The 19,625-nt window shown below is 48.6% G+C and overlaps 9 non-coding genes across 9 annotated transcripts; all 9 read right to left on the bottom strand.

Annotated features, from left to right (window-relative positions):
- Nucleotides 1-348: 348 nt before the first annotated feature.
- Nucleotides 349-464, bottom strand: LOC138268818 (U5 spliceosomal RNA). Its single transcript, XR_011200117.1, has one exon. It is a non-coding gene; the product is annotated as a U5 spliceosomal RNA (small nuclear RNA).
- Nucleotides 465-1,760: 1,296 nt separating this feature from the next.
- On the bottom strand, nt 1,761-1,876 carry LOC138268839 (U5 spliceosomal RNA). The gene has a single exon (XR_011200137.1). It is a non-coding gene; the product is annotated as a U5 spliceosomal RNA (small nuclear RNA).
- A 9,097-nt stretch (nt 1,877-10,973) lies between these two features.
- Nucleotides 10,974-11,089, bottom strand: LOC138268772 (U5 spliceosomal RNA). Its single transcript, XR_011200073.1, has one exon. It is a non-coding gene; the product is annotated as a U5 spliceosomal RNA (small nuclear RNA).
- A 1,294-nt stretch (nt 11,090-12,383) lies between these two features.
- On the bottom strand, nt 12,384-12,499 carry LOC138268770 (U5 spliceosomal RNA). Its single transcript, XR_011200071.1, has one exon. It is a non-coding gene; the product is annotated as a U5 spliceosomal RNA (small nuclear RNA).
- Nucleotides 12,500-13,782: 1,283 nt separating this feature from the next.
- Nucleotides 13,783-13,898, bottom strand: LOC138268945 (U5 spliceosomal RNA). The gene has a single exon (XR_011200229.1). It is a non-coding gene; the product is annotated as a U5 spliceosomal RNA (small nuclear RNA).
- A 1,282-nt stretch (nt 13,899-15,180) lies between these two features.
- On the bottom strand, nt 15,181-15,296 carry LOC138268944 (U5 spliceosomal RNA). The gene has a single exon (XR_011200228.1). It is a non-coding gene; the product is annotated as a U5 spliceosomal RNA (small nuclear RNA).
- A 1,282-nt stretch (nt 15,297-16,578) lies between these two features.
- Nucleotides 16,579-16,694, bottom strand: LOC138268943 (U5 spliceosomal RNA). Its single transcript, XR_011200227.1, has one exon. It is a non-coding gene; the product is annotated as a U5 spliceosomal RNA (small nuclear RNA).
- Nucleotides 16,695-17,976: 1,282 nt separating this feature from the next.
- LOC138268942 (U5 spliceosomal RNA) lies at nt 17,977-18,092 on the bottom strand. The gene has a single exon (XR_011200226.1). It is a non-coding gene; the product is annotated as a U5 spliceosomal RNA (small nuclear RNA).
- Nucleotides 18,093-19,387: 1,295 nt separating this feature from the next.
- On the bottom strand, nt 19,388-19,503 carry LOC138268941 (U5 spliceosomal RNA). Its single transcript, XR_011200225.1, has one exon. It is a non-coding gene; the product is annotated as a U5 spliceosomal RNA (small nuclear RNA).
- Nucleotides 19,504-19,625: the final 122 nt, after the last annotated feature.

Genomic DNA, 19,625 nt, shown 5'->3' with positions numbered 1-19,625 from the left:
ACCTCCAAGGGCACCAACAACGGGCACCAATAACGGGCAAGCCCTATGAAAAGCACAGCCTGAGTGTTGGTGGCCACCTGTGAAAAGTAGGGTGACCCCTGGCCTGCTGGCAGCAGAGATGTTGGGAGCAGAGACAATCTAATGCCTGCTGTCGTGATGATTCAAGACAGCCAAGAAAAGCAGCCTCACGCTCCGCAGAAATTCTTTCCCATGAGCCACCTGGCCTATGCAAATGAGTAGACAGCAGGCCTCAGAACAAAACACCAACTTCCTCTCGCAAAGGAAACAGCAGACAGCCCACAGGTGTACCCCAACTGCTAGCACTTTTGACTTCAACAAACAATAAACAGCCTCATCTGTGGCAAGGCCTCAAAAAATTGAATGAAACTCGTAAACGTTCCTCTCCACGGAAATCTTTAATAAAAGGCGAAAGATTTATTCATTTTGAAGAGAAACCCGAGTGTGTTACAAGCTGAGCCTAGCAGGGCATGTGGCGCCACAAACAGAGACCCTGCCATTGCGAGGGCGAGGGTCCGAGAGGTGGTTTTTTCGTCCTACTTAACAGGGCAAGAACCACAGGGGAAAGCAAAACAGCCCAAAAGTTCAAGGCCCCTGCTTCAAGTAGAGAAAGAAAAAATGGTGGACCGTTTTCAGAGTTCTGTCTGGGCATATGCAAATTTCGGTGGCACTCGCCTCAGCTGATTGGCCAGGGTGAGTCTGCTGGGCAGGGAAAACGGAAAGCTGGAGGCAGGCTGTAAGTGAAGTGGGCGAGCAGGGAAACGTTTTTCCATAGATTGTGTGTATTGAATGCCACTGATGCCACAGTAAGGCTTTGCAGCGCTAATAGTATTCCCATTAGACACCACCCAGGTACGCAGCAGCAGGCAGGTGCAAATAAGGGAATACCGAGCAGAAGCTGAGGTATCAATGGTAAATGCTGGCTTTTTTTCTCTCTGCAATGCTTTCCTGACACGGTTATCTTCTGGTAGATTTTGCCAGACATTTGTGTGCAGTGTTAAAGCAATTAGACAGAATGTTGAACCCAGTTCTGCTGCAAAAGAGTGCTGCTTACCTTCCCATGGCCTCAGAGGCAGCACACTTTAAAGCAGCTCGGCCTGCTTGTATCACTATCCCTTTCGGTTGGAGTCGCTCTCTGGGCCTTTTGTCTCCATGATAATTGACCCTTTCCTGCAATAACCATCCCATCCAAATGCAGTGGGCCACCACCATGCTGCAGAACAAGTCATGTGCTTTCAGGCACATTCTCTAGCTGAGCCTGAATCTAAAAGGATCTAGCTAGCTAGGCCAGAGTCACAAGCCAGACACCCCCTTTCAAAAGAATCTGAGAGGGAACCGGCCCGGGACTAGCCATCTTTACACCTCTCAAGGGACCCAGAACTAGCCTCCTGTATACCTCCAAGGGCACCAACAACGGGCACCAATAACAGGCAAGCCCTATGAAAAGCACAGCCTGAGTGTTGGTGGCCACCTGTGAAAAGCAGGGTGACCCCTGGCCTGCTGGCAGCAGAGATGTTGGGAGCAGAGACAATCTAATGCCTGCTGTCGTGATGATTCAAGACAGCCAAGAAAAGCAGCCTCACGCTCCGCAGAAATTCTTTCCCATGAGCCACCTGGCCTATGCAAATGAGTAGACAGCAGGCCTCAGAACAAAACACCAACTTCCTCTGGCAAAGGAAACAGCAGACAGCCCACAGGTGTACCCCAACTGCTAGCACTTTTGTCTTCAACAAACGATAAACAGCCTCACCTGTGGCAAGGCCTCAAAAAATTGAATGAAACTCGTAAACGTTCCTCTCCACGGAAATCTTTAGTAAAAGGCGAGAGATTTATTTGTTTTGAAGAGAAACCCGAGTGTGTTACAAGCTGAACCTAGCAGGGCATGTGGCGCCACAAACAGAGACCCTGCCATTGCGAGGGCGAGGGTCCGAGAGGTGGTTTTTCGCCCTACTTAACAGGGCAAGAACCACAGGGGAGAGCAAAACAGCCCAAACGTTCAAGGCCCCTGCTTCAAGTAGAGAAAGAAAAAATGGTGGACCGTTTTCAGGGTTCTGTCTGGGCATATGCAAATTTCGGTGGCACTCGCCTCAGCTGATTGGCCAGGGTGAGTCTGCTGGGCAGGGAAAAGGGAAAGCTGGAGGCAGGCTGTAAGTGAAGTGGGCGCGGAGGGAAACGTTTTCCTATAGATTGTGTGTATTGAATGCCACTGATGCCACAGTAAGGCTTTGCAGCGCTAATAGTATTCCCATTAGACACCACCCAGGTACGCAGCAGCAGGCAGGTGAAAATAAGGGAATACCGAGCAGAAGCTGAGGTATCAATGGTAAATGCTGGCTTTTTTTCTCCCTGCAATGCTTTCCTGACACAGTTATCTTCTGGTAGATTTTGCCAGACATTTGTGTGCAGTGTCAAAGCAATTAGACAGAATGTTGAACCCAGTTCTGGTGCAAAAGAGTGCTGCTTACCTTCCCATGGCCTCAGAGGCAGCACACTTTAAAGCAGCTCGGCCTGCTTGTATCACTATCCCTTTCAGTTGGAGTCGCTCTCTGGGCCTTTTGTCTCCATGATAATTGACCCTTTCCTGCAATAACCATCCCATCCAAATGCAGTGGGCCACCACCATGCTGCAGAACAAGTCATGTGCTTTCAGGCACATTCTCTAGCTGAGCCTGAATCTAAAAGGATCTAGCTAGCTAGGCCAGAGTCACAAGCCAGACACGTCCTTTCAAAAGAATCTGAGAGGGAGCCAGCCCAGAACTAGCCATCTTTTCACCTCCCAAGGTACACAGAACTAGCCTCCTGTATACCTCCAGGGGCACCAATAACGGGCAAGCCCTATGAAAAGCACAGCCTGAGTGTTGGTGGCCACCTGTGAAAAGTAGGGTGACTCCTGGCCTGCTGGCAGCAGAGATGTTGGGAGCAGAGACAATCTAATGCCTGCTGTTGTGATGATTCAAGACAGCCAAGAAAAGCGGCCTCACGCTCCGCAGAAATTCTTTCCCATGAGCCACCTGGCCTATGCAAATGAGTAGACAGCAGGCCTCAGAACAAAACACCAACTTCCTCTCGCAAAAGAAACAGCAGACAGCCCACAGGTGTACCCCAACTGCTAGCACTTTTGTTTTCAACAAACAATAAACAGCCTCACCTGTGGCAAGGCCTCAAAAAATTGAATGAAACTCGTAAACGTAGTAAAAGGCGAAAGATTTATTCGTTTTGAATAGAAACCCGAGTGTGTTACAAGCTGAGCCTAGCAGGGCATGTGGCGCCACAAACAGAGACCCTGCCATTGCGAGGGCGAGGGTCCGAGAGGTGGTTTTTTCGTCCTACTTAACAGGGCAAGAACCACAGGGGAAAGCAAAACAGCCCAAAAGTTCAAGGCCCCTGCTTCAAGTAGAGAAAGAAAAAATGGTGGACCGTTTTCAGAGTTCTGTCTGGGCATATGCAAATTTCGGTGGCACTCGCCTCAGCTGATTGGCCAGGGTGAGTCTGCTGGGCAGGGAAAACGGAAAGCTGGAGGCAGGCTGTAAGTGAAGTGGGCGAGCAGGGAAACGTTTTTCTATAGATTGTGTGTATTGAATGCTACTGATGCCACAGTAAGGCTTTGCAGCACTAATAGTATTCCCATTAGACACCACCCAGGTACGCAGCAGCAGGCAGGTGCAAATAAGGGAATACCGAGCAGAAGCTGAGGTATCAATGGTAAATGCTGGCTTTTTTTCTCCCTGCAATGCTTTCCTGACACGGATATCTTCTGGTAGATTTTGCCAGACATTTGTGTGCAGTGTTAAAGCAATTAGACAGAATGTTGAACCCAGTTCTGCTGCAAAAGAGTGCTGCTTACCTTCCCATGGCCTCAGAGGCAGCACACTTTAAAGCAGCTCGGCCTGCCTGTATCACTATCCCTTTCGGTTGGAGTCACTCTCTGGGCCTTTTGTCTCCATGATAATTTGCCCTTTCCTGCACTAACCATCCCATCCAAATGCAGTGGGCCACCACCATGCTCCAGAAAATGTCATGTGCTTTCTGGCACATCTTCTAGCTGAGCCTGAATCTAAAAGGATCTAGCTAGCTAGGCCAGAGTCACAAGCCAGACACCTCATTTCAAAAGAATCTGAGAGGGAGCCAGCCCAGGACTAGCCATCTTTACACCTCCCAAGGTACCCAGAACTTTTTTTTTTTTTTTTGTTTCAAAACCTTTATTCAACCATTAAAAGACAGAATACATGTTAGCCAATCCATGTTTCAGGTGGCACAACATTGGACCAGGTGAAAACCCGCACACAGTGCCTAGGCCAACACCAGTTTGACATCTAGATGTTAATGCATTCCGAAGTAAAAGAAACTAAAAGCAGGAATGTTTAAAAGCAATGGGATAAAAGAAAAAAACCAAAGATCAATCCCAAGAAACACAGCAACTCCTGTGTTAGAAAAAGCCCAAACTAAAAAATAAACCATCCATCACCCATGATCACTCCAACACCATTCCAAATAGGTAGGCACCTTACCCTTCAGACATATATCTTTAGACAAGTAATCGTGGACCAAGGAACAACCAAGAGCATAGACCACTTGTGGGGAGAGATCAACACCTTTGAAAAGTAGAAGATTTCTAGCCCTCCACAAAGCATCCTTCAAGCAATTAACCACAATCCAATACTTCTGACATGGGGAGCTGGAAACGAACAGGCCAAAGATCACACCCTCTCTAGACAAAACCACCTCAGAATTCAGGGAAGAAAGCCATACTTCCGCCAAAGCCCACACCTGTTGTGCCATGGGGCAGTACCAAAAGAGGTGGTCACAAGATTCTTCTGCCAAACAACCCTTCCTGACACAAAAGGGTGCCCTAGAACATCGTCGCCTAAACAAATAAAGGCGGAGAGGCAGGCAACCATGTGCTGTGGACAATGCCAGGTCACAATGGATATTTTGAAGGTACCGTACAGAAACATTTGCCCAAATAGCCTTAGAAGCCAGGTCTGAAAACCCCCTGACTGGTACCTGCTGCTGGGCCCCAGTAACAGATTTGCGAATGAGCCTAGGTGAGATCAAGCCCAAAGGAATTGCGTGTAAATTGTGAGTCCTAATGAATTTCCTGGCATAAAAGTAAGCAAATGGGCAGGATTCCGAATGAGGCATGCTATTTGAGACAACCATGCCCCATGTTCTGCACACCAGAAAATTCAGCCAGAAACTGGCAAAAAAAAAGACCACTTCCTTTCTTCCTTATCCAGACAAATACTCCCCCTAATCATGGTGCAAATAAACAAAGATTGCAAGGCGAGACCAATGTTTGGAGCACTCTTGCCACCCAAATCCACAGGCTTTAACATGGTCGAGCGAGCCACTCGTTCTTGCTTTCCTCCCCAAATGAACTGAAAAACCCACCTCTGAAGCAGTGTAAGGCAGTGTCGGGGGACGGGGTAAACCACTGCAATATACAGAAGGCATGATAGAAATTCTGCCTTTGCAACAAGTATTTTACCAGTCATAGTAAGTGACCGCAAACCCCAAAGTGCAATCTTCTGCTTTACCCTGGACATGCATTCTGACCAGCTCTGCAAGCTACCACCCTCACCAAAAAACAGACCAAGAACTTTCACGCGATCTTGCACTACCTTAAGGCCCCAATCCATCTTATCTTCCTTCCAGTTTATGTACAAACACTCACTCTTGGCCAGGTTAATCCTCGATGACGAAGCAAAGGAAAACCTACTACAATACCATAAAACCTGGCGGATAGAAATATTATCTGAACAAAAAACAGATACATCGTCCATATAAGCAGAGGCAGTGACAGAAACCCCCCTACCTCCAGGGACAGGGATCCCTTTAATCAGTTTATCAGCCCTCAGTGTTGCAAGAAAAGGTTCGATGGCCAAAATGAACAAGAGGGGGGACAAAGGGCATCCCTGCCGTACACCAGACAAAACAGGAAAAGAGGCAGTCAACGTGCCATTGACCATGACCCTGCTGTAACAATTGGTATACAATAAAGAAATCCAGGACCTGAAAGTTGGACCAAAATTCAAATGTTTCAAAACCTGAAACATAAAAGTGTGGTTTAGCCTATCAAAAGCCTTTTCCTGATCCAGGTTCAGCAAACACAGAGATAACCCACGGTCTTTAATATACGAGAACACATCTCTAACCAAACATAAGTTGTCAGATATCTTACGCCCAGGTATACCACACGTTTGGTCTGACTCAACGACAGTGGAAACAACAAGCCGCAACCGAAGGAACAAAGATTTAGACAATATTTTAAAGTCTACATTAAGAAGGCTGATTGGACGCCAGTTCCTTACATCGGCTCTATCACCTTTCTTCTTGTAGATAAGTCTTATGCAACCACCTCTCAAGGAATTAGGGAGCAATCCTTCCCTCATAGAACAGCGAAAGACTTCAAGCAAGTCGGAGCCCACTAAGTCCCAAAAAGTAGCATAGAACTCTACAGGTATGCCATCAGAACCGGGGGATCTCCCCTTAGGCAAGCTGAGCATGGCCCTTTTGAGGTCTGCAAGCACCAAATCCCCTTCAAGAACTTCCTTATTCTCTTCAGACAAAGACAAATGCAGATGTTGCATGAAAAAATTCCCAGTTGCATTGTCTGAAACTTTGGGCCCATATAAGTCGCTATAGAAAGCATGCACACTGTCTCGGATTCCTTCAGTAGTGGTATGAGTGGTACCGTGGGAGTCCATCATGGCATCTATAATTCTCCCAGTAGCCCTCGCTTTTAGAAAGAAAAACCTAGAGCACGTCTCATTGTTCTCCAGGAACTGAACCCTACTGCGAAGAATCAACCCTTTAGTAAATTCATGGTACAAGGAGGATAACCTCTGCTTGCACAATAGAATGTCTGCCTGTACATCAAAACCGTGCTCCAATAGCTTTGACAAATCCTGGAGCCGGATTTGCAAATGGTTGATTCTACACCGCCTGTCTCTAGCCACTCTAGTTCCCTCCCGAATAAAGAAGGACCGTATACGGATCTTAATGTCCTCCCACCACTCACTGACTGAGGGGAAAAGAATTTTCAGGGACTGCCAATTTTGGTAATGGTAACTAAACTTATCCCGGGTAGCCTTATCATTGAGCAAAAGAATATTGAGTCTCCACAGACCTTTCCCTCTAAGAAGTATATCTGCTATGGAGACGCCAACTGAAATGAGGTGATGATCGGAAAAGAAAACCGGAATGAGAGTGGCTGAAACTATCTTTTCTGAGGGACTTGCAAAGATAAAATCTATGCGTGACTTAGTGGAAGAGTTGGAGCTAACCCAAGTGTAACCTGGATCATTAGGATGCAACAATCTGTAAGAATCCTGCAAATGAAAATCAGAAATAATACTTTTCAGTGAGGTAGAGCTACCGTCCAGGTGTACTGCAGAAGAAGAGGATCTGTCTTCCACAGCCAATAAACAGTTGAAATCACCGCCTAGAAAAACATTCCTGTAGCATAAAAGGAGCTGAGGCAGGAAGCTCAAAACATTCTTTCTGCAGGACAATGATGTAGGGCAGTACACATTAATAAGGCGTAAATCATGGCCATTCCAAGTAACATCCACACATAGTAATCGCCCTTTAACCACATGTTGAACGTTCTGAATAACAAAGTCATTACTGCAAAATAAAATGCCTATCCCCGCATTTCGGTCAGAATTACAGCCTGACCAGATGGAAGGGCCACAAGTCCACATTTGTTGCAATTTTGTGTCCTTAGATAGTTCTGGGATAGCACATTCCTGTAAGAAAATCATGTCCAATTTTTGCAGGCTCAAAAAGTCAAAAATTGATGAGCTTTTCACATCATCACCCAAGCACCTAACATTAATACTCCCCAAGAGAAGCATCAGGAAATATCTGAAAAACATAGACATTGTAAAATGGTACTTTCAGTCCAATTTCCTATTCCTCTTCTTAGTCTTCCTCTTTATCACAGGGGTAAAAGCATCCTCCCCTGTCACCGCCTGGAAATTACGCCTGACATCCTGTGCGCACAAGTCTCTGGAGTCATTGCTCTCAAAACCTGTCTCTTCCGTATCATCCCCCTCTTTCTCCTTCCTTTTTAATGAGGTTGAAACATCCATGGCAGATTCAACCTCTTCCTCAACAAAAATGTCATCCTTGCCCCACTCAACTACCTCAGCAGCAACCGCAGTGTCAGAGAAAGAAGAGTGTTCCAGGGCTGTACAGGCGAACTCTATCTCACTGCAAGAGTCTATAGAGGAAATTGTAGACACTGTACCTTGAGTACCAACTGCATTTGCAGTACCAGATGAAGCGGGTTCTAGAGAGTGCTGGCTTGGAGTGGAAAATACCTCAGGCGTAACATACAGACTGTCATCCATAACAGTGCCATGTGGCTGTGGAGCAGAAAGTGGAACAGGTTGCACCTGGGGTGCGTCAAGAGCTGCACCTGTGGTGGATATCAGAGAAGAGCCTCCAGCACTGATGATACCATTCCTTTCAGTAGCACCCAGGTGATGTTGGGCACCACCCTCCCCAGTGGTTTTGGAGGACGTCTGCTGTGATTGGACAGCCAAATTTAAATCCGGTGTGGTAGCCATGATTGGTTGATCAGGGGCACCTGGTGAATCACCCTCATTAGGTTCCATGCAGTTCCCAGCCTCATCAACTGCACCTGCTTGTTTTCCCGCCAAAACTGAAGCACGTTCCCCAGAGGTGTCTTGCTTCACAGTTAAATCAACCTTTGCCTCAGACAAGGATAAACCAGGTTGGAGAGCTAATCTTTCCTCCTCCAAACCAAGCCTGATTAATTCTTCCTCCTCCTCCTCTACATCTTCCCTTGACCTCCCTTTACTCTGGTGGGAGTGAAAGGTTGCTCCAGTCGCGCAGCTTTGATTTTAAAGGCATAGGAGGAGGGGCAGTTTTTAAACTCATGCTCTGTTGAGCCACAAAGATTGCACGTTTTTTCAGCCACACAACCAACAGCTTCATGTCCAGTGTTTCTACACTTAGTGCAGAAAGGTGCAGTACAGTCCTTAGCCAAGTGCCCCTCCAAATTACATTTCCTGCATCTCCTAGGCTGACCCACATAGAAGACAGTGCCTGTGGCTCCACCAAGTCTAATAGTGCTAGGTATGTGCCTCAGTTCCTCAGTGGCACGGTCTCTCTTTAAGGATACCAAGGCTTTAAAGTAGCCAGGCCCATATTTATACTTTTTGACGCTAAACTGCGCTAACGCAGTTTAGCGTCAAAAAATTTAGCGCCGTCTAACGCCATTCTGAAGCGCCATGCGGGCGCCGTATTTATGGAATAACGTTAGCCGGCGCTAGCAGACCGGCGCTGCCTGGTGTGCGTGGAAAAAAACCACGTAGACCAGGCAGCGCCGGCGTAGGGGGAAAATGGCGTTAGGGCGTCTTAAAATGGGGCAAGTCAGGTTGAGGCAAAAAAATCGCCTCAACCCGATTTGCGCCATTTTTTTCGACGCCCAGACGCCATTTAAATGACTCCTGTCTTAGTAAAGACAGGAGTCATGCCCCCTTGCCCAATGGCCATGCCCAGGGGACTTATGTCCCCTGGGCATGGTCATTGGGCATAGTGGCATGTAGGGGGGCACAAATAAGGCCCCCCTATGCCACCAAAAAAAATTAAAAATATAAAAAATTATACTTACCTGAACTTACCTGAATGTCCCTGGGGTGGGTCCCTCCATCCTTGGGTGTCCTCCTGGGGTGGGCAGGGGTGGCAGGGGGGGTCCCTGGGGGCAGGGGAGGGCACCTGTGGGCTCATTTTGAGCCCACAGGCCCCTTAACGCCTACCCTGACCCAGGCGTTAAATAGTGGCGCAAATGCGGGGTTTTTTGACCCGCCAACTCCCGGGCGTGATTTTTGCCCGGGAGTATAAATACGACGCATTTGCGTCGCCGTCATTTTTTTAGACGGGAACGCCTTCCTTGCATCTCATTAACGCAAGGAAGGCGTTCACGCAAAAAAATGACGCTATTTGCCCATACATTGGCGCTAGACGCGTCTAACGCCAAAGTATAAATATGGCGTTAGTTTTGCGCCGAATTTGCGTCGAAAAAAACGACGCTAATTCGGCGCAAACGGAGTATAAATACGGGCCCCAGTCTTTACACCATCAGCATCTCTCACTCTTTCCCCATGAGAAACAACACAAAACTGATTGAGCCAAGTGATAATGTCAGCGCTCTGAACATACTCATTAAACATGGAGACATTCACCCATCTCTTCTGAGGCTGAGTCAAGGCATTAATGGAAAATACTTTCAAAGGTGCAGAGTCATTTCTTTCTTTAAAGCGCTTGAGGCACTGTTCAAACAAAGCAAAGGTGGTGAAAATCACTTCAAAGACTTTCCCTCCAGGAAAAGCAAACAGGTAGTCAATCTGATCAGGTCTGAATCCAAGTTCCTTTTGCAGCACTGAGCGGCTGAACAACAATCCATCCATCTTGACATCTTCAACTGCTGAGAACCTCACGGCATTTCGGCGCACTCGATTAGCCGCCATCTTCGCAGAGATACCTTCTGGAAAGGTCCCCGATTCTGAGAGGGAGCCAGCCCGGGACTAGCCATCTTTACACCTCCCAAGGCACCCAGAACTAGCCTCCTGTATACCTCCAAGGGCACCAACAACGGGCACCAATAACGGGCAAGCCCTATGAAAAGCACAGCCTGAGTGTTGGTGGCCACCTGTGAAAAGTAGGGTGACCCCTGGCCTGCTGGCAGCAGAGATGTTGGGAGCAGAGACAATCTAATGCCTGCTGTCGTGATGATTCAAGACAGCCAAGAAAAGCAGCCTCACGCTCCGCAGAAATTCTTTCCCATGAGCCACCTGGCCTATGCAAATGAGTAGACAGCAGGCCTCAGAACAAAACACCAACTTCCTCTCGCAAAGGAAACAGCAGACAGCCCACAGGTGTACCCCAACTGCTAGCACTTTTGACTTCAACAAACAATAAACAGCCTCATCTGTGGCAAGGCCTCAAAAAATTTAATGAAACTCATAAACGTTTCTCTCCACGGAAATCTTTAGTAAAAGGCGAAAGATTTATTCATTTTGAAGAGAAACCCGAGTGTGTTACAAGCTGAGCCTAGCAGGGCATGTGGCGCCACAAACAGAGACGTGCCATTGCGAGGGCGAGGGTCCGAGAGGTGGTTTTTTCGTCCTACTTAACAGGGCAAGAACCACAGGGGAAAGCAAAACAGCCCAAAAGTTCAAGGCCCCTGCTTCAAGTAGAGAAAGAAAAAATGGTGGACCGTTTTCAGAGTTCTGTCTGGGCATATGCAAATTTCGGTGGCACTCGCCTCAGCTGATTGGCCAGGGTGAGTCTGCTGGGCAGGGAAAACGGAAAGCTGGAGGCAGGCTGTAAGTGAAGTGGGCGAGCAGGGAAACGTTTTTCCATAGATAGTGTGTATTGAATGCCACTGATGCCACAGTAAGGCTTTGCAGCGCTAATAGTATTCCCATTAGACACCACCAAGGTACGCAGCAGCAGGCAGGTGCAAATAAGGGAATACCGAGCAGAAGCTGAGGTATCAATGGTAAATGCTGGCTTTTTTTCTCTCTGCAATGCTTTCCTGACACGGTTATCTTCTGGTAGATTTTGCCTGACATTTGTGTGCAGTGTTAAAGCAATTAGACAGAATGTTGAACCCAGTTCTGCTGCAAAAGAGTGCTGCTTACCTTCCCATGGCCTCAGAGGCAGCACACTTTAAAGCAGCTCGGCCTGCTTGTATCACTATCCCTTTCGGTTGGAGTCGCTCTCTGGGCCTTTTGTCTCCATGATAATTGACCCTTTCCTGCAATAACCATCCCATCCAAATGCAGTGGGCCACCACCATGCTGCAGAACAAGTCATGTGCTTTCAGGCACATTCTCTAGCTGAGCCTGAATCTAAAAGGATCTAGCTAGCTAGGCCAGAGTCACAAGCCAGACACCACCTTTCAAAAGAATCTGAGAGGGAACCAGCCCGGGACTAGCCATCTTTACACCTCTCAAGGCACCCAGAACTAGCCTCCTGTATACCTCCAAGGGCACCAACAACGGCACCAATAACGGGCAAGCCTTATGAAAAGCACAGCCTGAGTGTTGGTGGCCACCTGTGAAAAGTAGGGTGACCCCTGGCCTGCTGGCAGCAGAGATGTTGGGAGCAGAGACAATCTAATGCCTGCTGTCGTGATGATTCAAGACAGCCAAGAAAAGCAGCCTCACGCTCCGCAGAAATTCTTTCCCATGAGCCACCTGGCCTATGCAAATGAGTAGACAGCAGGCCTCAGAACAAAACACCAACTTCCTCTCGCAAAGGAAACAGCAGACAGCCCACAGGTGTACCCCAACTGCTAGCACTTTTGACTTCAACAAACAATAAACAGCCTCATCTGTTGCAAGGCTTCAAAAAATTGAATGAAACTCATAAACGTTCCTCTCCACGGAAATCTTTAGTAAAAGGCGAAAGATTTATTCATTTTGAAGAGAAACCCGAGTGTGTTACAAGCTGAGCCTAGCAGGGCATGTGGCGCCACAAACAGAGACCCTGCCATTGCGAGGGCGAGGGTCCGAGAGGTGGTTTTTTCGTCCTACTTAACAGGGCAAGAACCACAGGGGAAAGCAAAACAGCCCAAAAGTTCAAGGCCCCTGCTTCAAGTAGAGAAAGAAAAAATGGTGGACCGTTTTCAGAGTTCTGTCTGGGCATATGCAAATTTCGGTGGCACTCGCCTCAGCTGATTGGCCAGGGTGAGTCTGCTGGGCAGGGAAAACGGAAAGCTGGAGGCAGGCTGTAAGTGAAGTGGGCGAGCAGGGAAACGTTTTTCCATAGATTGTGTGTATTGAATGCCACTGATGCCACAGTAAGGCTTTGCAGCGCTAATAGTATTCCCATTAGACACCACCCAGGTACGCAGTAGCAGGCAGGTGCAAATAAGGGAATACCGAGCAGAAGCTGAGGTATCAATGGTAAATGCTGGCTTTTTTTCTCTCTGCAATGCTTTCCTGACACGGTTATCTTCTGGTAGATTTTGCCAGACATTTGTGTGCAGTGTTAAAGCAATTAGACAGAATGTTGAACCCAGTTCTGCTGCAAAAGAGTGCTGCTTACCTTCCCATGGCCTCAGAGGCAGCACACTTTAAAGCAGCTCGGCCTGCTTGTATCACTATCCCTTTCGGTTGGAGTCGCTCTCTGGGCCTTTTGTCTCCATGATAATTGACCCTTTCCTGCAATAACCATCCCATCCAAATGCAGTGGGCCACCACCATGCTGCAGAACAAGTCATGTGCTTTCAGGCACATTCTCTAGCTGAGCCTGAATCTAAAAGGATCTAGCTAGCTAGGCCAGAGTCACAAGCCAGACACCCCCTTTCAAAAGAATCTGAGAGGGAACCAGCCCGGGACTAGCCATCTTTACACCTCCCAAGGCACCCAGAACTAGCCTCCTGTATACCTCCAAGGGCACCAACAACGGGCAAGCCCTATGAAAAGCACAGCCTGAGTGTTGGTGGCCACCTGTGAAAAGTAGGGTGACCCCTGGCCTGCTGGCAGCAGAGATGTTGGGAGCAGAGACAATCTAATGCCTGCTGTCGTGATGATTCAAGACAGCCAAGAAAAGCAGCCTCACGCTCCGCAGAAATTCTTTCCCATGAGCCACCTGGCCTATGCAAATGAGTAGACAGCAGGCCTCAGAACAAAACACCAACTTCCTCTGGCAAAGGAAACAGCAGACAGCCCACAGGTGTACCCCAACTGCTAGCACTTTTGTCTTCAACAAACGATAAACAGCCTCACCTGTGGCAAGGCCTCAAAAAATTGAATGAAACTCGTAAACGTTCCTCTCCACGGAAATCTTTAGTAAAAGGCGAAAGATTTATTCGTTTTGAAGAGAAACCCGAGTGTGTTACAAGCTGAGCCTAGCAGGGCATGTGGCGCCACAAACAGAGACCCTGCCATTGCGAGGGCGAGGGTCCGAGAGGTGGTTTTTCGCCCTACTTAACAGGGCAAGAACCACAGGGGAGAGCAAAACAGCCCAAACGTTCAAGGCCGCTGCTTCAAGTAGAGAAAGAAAAAATGGTGGACCGTTTTCAGGGTTCTGTCTGGGCATATGCAAATTTCGGTGGCACTCGCCTCAGCTGATTGGCCAGGGTGAGTCTGCTGGGCAGGGAAAAGGGAAAGCTAGAGGCAGGCTGTAAGTGAAGTGGGCGCACAGGGAAACGTTTTCCTATAGATTGTGTGTATTGAATGCCACTGATGCCACAGTAAGGCTTTGCAGCGCTAATAGTATTCCCATTAGACACCACCCAGGTACGCAGCAGCAGGCAGGTGAAAATAAGGGAATACCGAGCAGAAGCTGAGGTATCAATGGTAAATGCTGGCTTTTTTTCTCCCTGCAATGCTTTCCTGACACGGTTATCTTCTGGTAGATTTTGCCAGACATTTGTGTGCAGTGTCAAAGCAATTAGACAGAATGTTGAACCCAGTTCTGCTGCAAAAGAGTGCTGCTTACCTTCCCATGGCCTCAGAGGCAGCACACTTTAAAGCAGCTCGGCCTGCTTGTATCACTATCCCTTTCGGTTGGAGTCGCTCTCTGGGCCTTTTGTCTCCATGATAATTGACCCTTTCCTGCAATAACCATCCCATCCAAATGCAGTGGGCCACCACCATGCTCCAGAACAAGTCATGTGCTTTCAGGCACATCCTCTAGCTGAGCCTGAATCTAAAAGGATCTAGCTAGCTAGGCCAGAGTCACAAGCCAGACACCCCCTTTCAAAAGAATCTGAGAGGGAGCCAGCCCGGGACTAGCCATCTTTACACCTCCCAAGGCACCCAGAACTAGCCTCCTGTATACCTCCAAGGGCACCAATAACGGGCAAGCCCTATGAAAAGCACAGCCTGAGTGTTGGTGGCCACCTGTGAAAAGTAGGGTGACCCCTGGCCTGCTGGCAGCAGAGATGTTGGGAGCAGAGACAATCTAATGCCTGCTGTCGTGATGATTCAAGACAGCCAAGAAAAGCAGCCTCACGCTCCGCAGAAATTCTTTCCCATGAGCCACCTGGCCTATGCAAATGAGTAGACAGCAGGCCTCAGAACAAAACACCAACTTCCTCTGGCAAAGGAAACAGCAGACAGCCCACAGGTGTACCCCAACTGCTAGCACTTTTGTCTTCAACAAACGATAAACAGCCTCACCTGTGGCAAGGCCTCAAAAAATTGAATGAAACTCGTAAACGTTCCTCTCCACGGAAATCTTTAGTAAAAGGCGAAAGATTTATTCGTTTTGAAGAGAAACCCGAGTGTGTTACAAGCTGAGCCTAGCAGGGCATGTGGCGCCACAAACAGAGACCCTGCCATTGCAAGGGCGAGGGTCCGAGAGGTGGTTTTTCGCCCTACTTAACAGGGCAAGAACCACAGGGGAGAGCAAAACAGCCCAAACGTTCAAGGCCCCTGCTTCAAGTAGAGAAAGAAAAAATGGTGGACCGTTTTCAGGGTTCTGTCTGGGCATATGCAAATTTCGGTGGCACTCGCCTCAGCTGATTGGCCAGGGTGAGTCTGCTGGGCAGGGAAAAGGGAAAGCTGGAGGCAGGCTGTAAGTGAAGTGGGCGCGCAGGGAAACGTTTTCCTATAGATTGTGTGTATTGAATGCCACTGATGCCACAGTAAGGCTTTGCAGCGCTAATAGTATTCCCATTAGACACCACCCAGGTACGCAGCAGCAGGCAGGTGAAAATAAGGGAATACCGAGCAGAAGCTGAGGTATCAATGGTAAATGCTGGCTTTTTTTCTCCCTGCAATGCTTTCCTGACACGGTTATCTTCTGGTAGATTTTGCCAGACATTTGTGTGCAGTGTCAAAGCAATTAGACAGAATGTTGAACCCAGTTCTGCTGCAAAAGAGTGCTGCTTACCTTCCCATGGCCTCAGAGGCAGCACACTTTAAAGCAGCTCGGCCTGCTTGTATCACTATCCCTTTCGGTTGGAGTCGCTCTCTGGGCCTTTTGTCTCCATGATAATTGACCCTTTCCTGCAATAACCATCCCATCCAAATGCAGTGGGCCACCACCATGCTCCAGAACAAGTCATGTGCTTTCAGGCACATCCTCTAGCTGAGCCTGAATCTAAAAGGATCTAGCTAGCTAGGCCAGAGTCACAAGCCAGACACCCCCTTTCAAAAGAATCTGAGAGGGAGCCAGCCCGGGACTAGCCATCTTTACACCCCCCAAGGCACCCAGAACTAGCCTCCTGTATACCTCCAAGGGCACCAATAACGGGCAAGCCCTATGAAAAGCACAGCCTGAGTGTTGGTGGCCACCTGTGAAAAGTAGGGTGACCCCTGGCCTGCTGGCAGCAGAGATGTTGGGAGCAGAGACAATCTAATGCCTGCTGTCGTGATGATTCAAGACAGCCAAGAAAAGCAGCCTCACGCTCCGCAGAAATTCTTTCCCATGAGCCACCTGGCCTATGCAAATGAGTAGACAGCAGGCCTCAGAACAAAACACCAACTTCCTCTGGCAAAGGAAACAGCAGTCAGCCCACAGGTGTACCCCAACTGCTAGCACTTTTGTCTTCAACAAACGATAAACAGCCTCACCTGTGGCAAGGCCTCAAAAAATTGAATGAAACTCGTAAACGTTCCTCTCCACGGAAATCTTTAGTAAAAGGCGAAAGATTTATTCGTTTTGAAGAGAAACCCGAGTGTGTTACAAGCTGAGCCTAGCAGGGCATGTGGCGCCACAAACAGAGACCCTGCCATTGCAAGGGCGAGGGTCCGAGAGGTGGTTTTTCGCCCTACTTAACAGGGCAAGAACCACAGGGGAGAGCAAAACAGCCCAAACGTTCAAGGCCCCTGCTTCAAGTAGAGAAAGAAAAAATGGTGGACCGTTTTCAGGGTTCTGTCTGGGCATATGCAAATTTCGGTGGCACTCGCCTCAGCTGATTGGCCAGGGTGAGTCTGCTGGGCAGGGAAAAGGGAAAGCTGGAGGCAGGCTGTAAGTGAAGTGGGCGCGCAGGGAAACGTTTTCCTATAGATTGTGTGTATTGAATGCCACTGATGCCACAGTAAGGCTTTGCAGCGCTAATAGTATTCCCATTAGACACCACCCAGGTACGCAGCAGCAGGCAGGTGAAAATAAGGGAATACCGAGCAGAAGCTGAGGTATCAATGGTAAATGCTGGCTTTTTTTCTCCCTGCAATGCTTTCCTGACACGGTTATCTTCTGGTAGATTTTGCCAGACATTTGTGTGCAGTGTCAAAGCAATTAGACAGAATGTTGAACCCAGTTCTGCTGCAAAAGAGTGCTGCTTACCTTCCCATGGCCTCAGAGGCAGCACACTTTAAAGCAGCTCGGCCTGCTTGTATCACTATCCCTTTCGGTTGGAGTCGCTCTCTGGGCCTTTTGTCTCCATGATAATTGACCCTTTCCTGCAATAACCATCCCATCCAAATGCAGTGGGCCACCACCATGCTCCAGAACAAGTCATGTGCTTTCAGGCACATCCTCTAGCTGAGCCTGAATCTAAAAGGATCTAGCTAGCTAGGCCAGAGTCACAAGCCAGACACCCCCTTTCAAAAGAATCTGAGAGGGAGCCAGCCCGGGACTAGCCATCTTTACACCTCCCAAGGCACCCAGAACTAGCCTCCTGTATACCTCCAAGGGCACCAATAACGGGCAAGCCCTATGAAAAGCACAGCCTGAGTGTTGGTGGCCACCTGTGAAAAGTAGGGTGACCCCTGGCCTGCTGGCAGCAGAGATGTTGGGAGCAGAGACAATCTAATGCCTGCTGTCGTGATGATTCAAGACAGCCAAGAAAAGCAGCCTCACGCTCCGCAGAAATTCTTTCCCATGAGCCACCTGGCCTATGCAAATGAGTAGACAGCAGGCCTCAGAACAAAACACCAACTTCCTCTGGCAAAGGAAACAGCAGACAGCCCACAGGTGTACCCCAACTGCTAGCACTTTTGTCTTCAACAAACGATAAACAGCCTCACCTGTGGCAAGGCCTCAAAAAATTGAATGAAACTCGTAAACGTTCCTCTCCACGGAAATCTTTAGTAAAAGGCGAAAGATTTATTCGTTTTGAAGAGAAACCCGAGTGTGTTACAAGCTGAGCCTAGCAGGGCATGTGGCGCCACAAACAGAGACCCTGCCATTGCGAGGGCGAGGGTCCGAGAGGTGGTTTTTCGCCCTACTTAACAGGGCAAGAACCACAGGGGAGAGCAAAACAGCCCAAACGTTCAAGGCCCCTGCTTCAAGTAGAGAAAGAAAAAATGGTGGACCGTTTTCAGGGTTCTGTCTGGGCATATGCAAATTTCGGTGGCACTCGCCTCAGCTGATTGGCCAGGGTGAGTCTGCTGGGCAGGGAAAAGGGAAAGCTAGAGGCAGGCTGTAAGTGAAGTGGGCGCACAGGGAAACGTTTTCCTATAGATTGTGTGTATTGAATGCCACTGATGCCACAGTAAGGCTTTGCAGCGCTAATAGTATTCCCATTAGACACCACCCAGGTACGCAGCAGCAGGCAGGTGAAAATAAGGGAATACCGAGCAGAAGCTGAGGTATCAATGGTAAATGCTGGCTTTTTTTCTCCCTGCAATGCTTTCCTGACACGGTTATCTTCTGGTAGATTTTGCCAGACATTTGTGTGCAGTGTCAAAGCAATTAGACAGAATGTTGAACCCAGTTCTGCTGCAAAAGAGTGCTGCTTACCTTCCCATGGCCTCAGAGGCAGCACACTTTAAAGCAGCTCGGCCTGCTTGTATCACTATCCCTTTCGGTTGGAGTCGCTCTCTGGGCCTTTTGTCTCCATGATAATTGACCCTTTCCTGCAATAACCATCCCATCCAAATGCAGTGGGCCACCACCATGCTCCAGAACAAGTCATGTGCTTTCAGGCACATCCTCTAGCTGAGCCTGAATCTAAAAGGATCTAGCTAGCTAGGCCAGAGTCACAAGCCAGACACCCCCTTTCAAAAGAATCTGAGAGGGAGCCAGCCCGGGACTAGCCATCTTTACACCCCCCAAGGCACCCAGAACTAGCCTCCTGTATACCTCCAAGGGCACCAACAAAGGGCACCAATAACGGGCAAGCCCTATGAAAAGCACAGCCTGAGTGTTGGTGGCCACCTGTGAAAAGTAGGGTGACCCCTGGCCTGCTGGCAGCAGAGATGTTGGGAGCAGAGACAATCTAATGCCTGCTGTCGTGATGATTCAAGATAGCCAAGAAAAGCAGCCTCACGCTCCGCAGAAATTCTTTCCCATGAGCCACCTGGCCTATGCAAATGAGTAGACAGCAGGCCTCAGAACAAAACACCAACTTCCTCTGGCAAAGGAAACAGCAGACAGCCCACAGGTGTACCCCAACTGCTAGCACTTTTGTCTTCAACAAACGATAAACAGCCTCACCTGTGGCAAGGCCTCAAAAAATTGAATGAAACTCGTAAACGTTCCTCTCCACGGAAATCTTTAGTAAAAGGCGAAAGATTTATTCGTTTTGAAGAGAAACCCGAGTGTGTTACAAGCTGAGCCTAGCAGGGCATGTGGCGCCACAAACAGAGACCCTGCCATTGCGAGGGCGAGGGTCCGAGAGGTGGTTTTTCGCCCTACTTAACAGGGCAAGAACCACAGGGGAGAGC

The sequence above is a fragment of the Pleurodeles waltl genome, chromosome 12 (genome assembly GCF_031143425.1).
Source record: "Pleurodeles waltl isolate 20211129_DDA chromosome 12, aPleWal1.hap1.20221129, whole genome shotgun sequence".
Taxonomy (NCBI): Eukaryota; Metazoa; Chordata; class Amphibia; order Caudata; family Salamandridae; genus Pleurodeles; species Pleurodeles waltl.
This window is presented reverse-complemented; position numbering and strand designations above follow the sequence as displayed.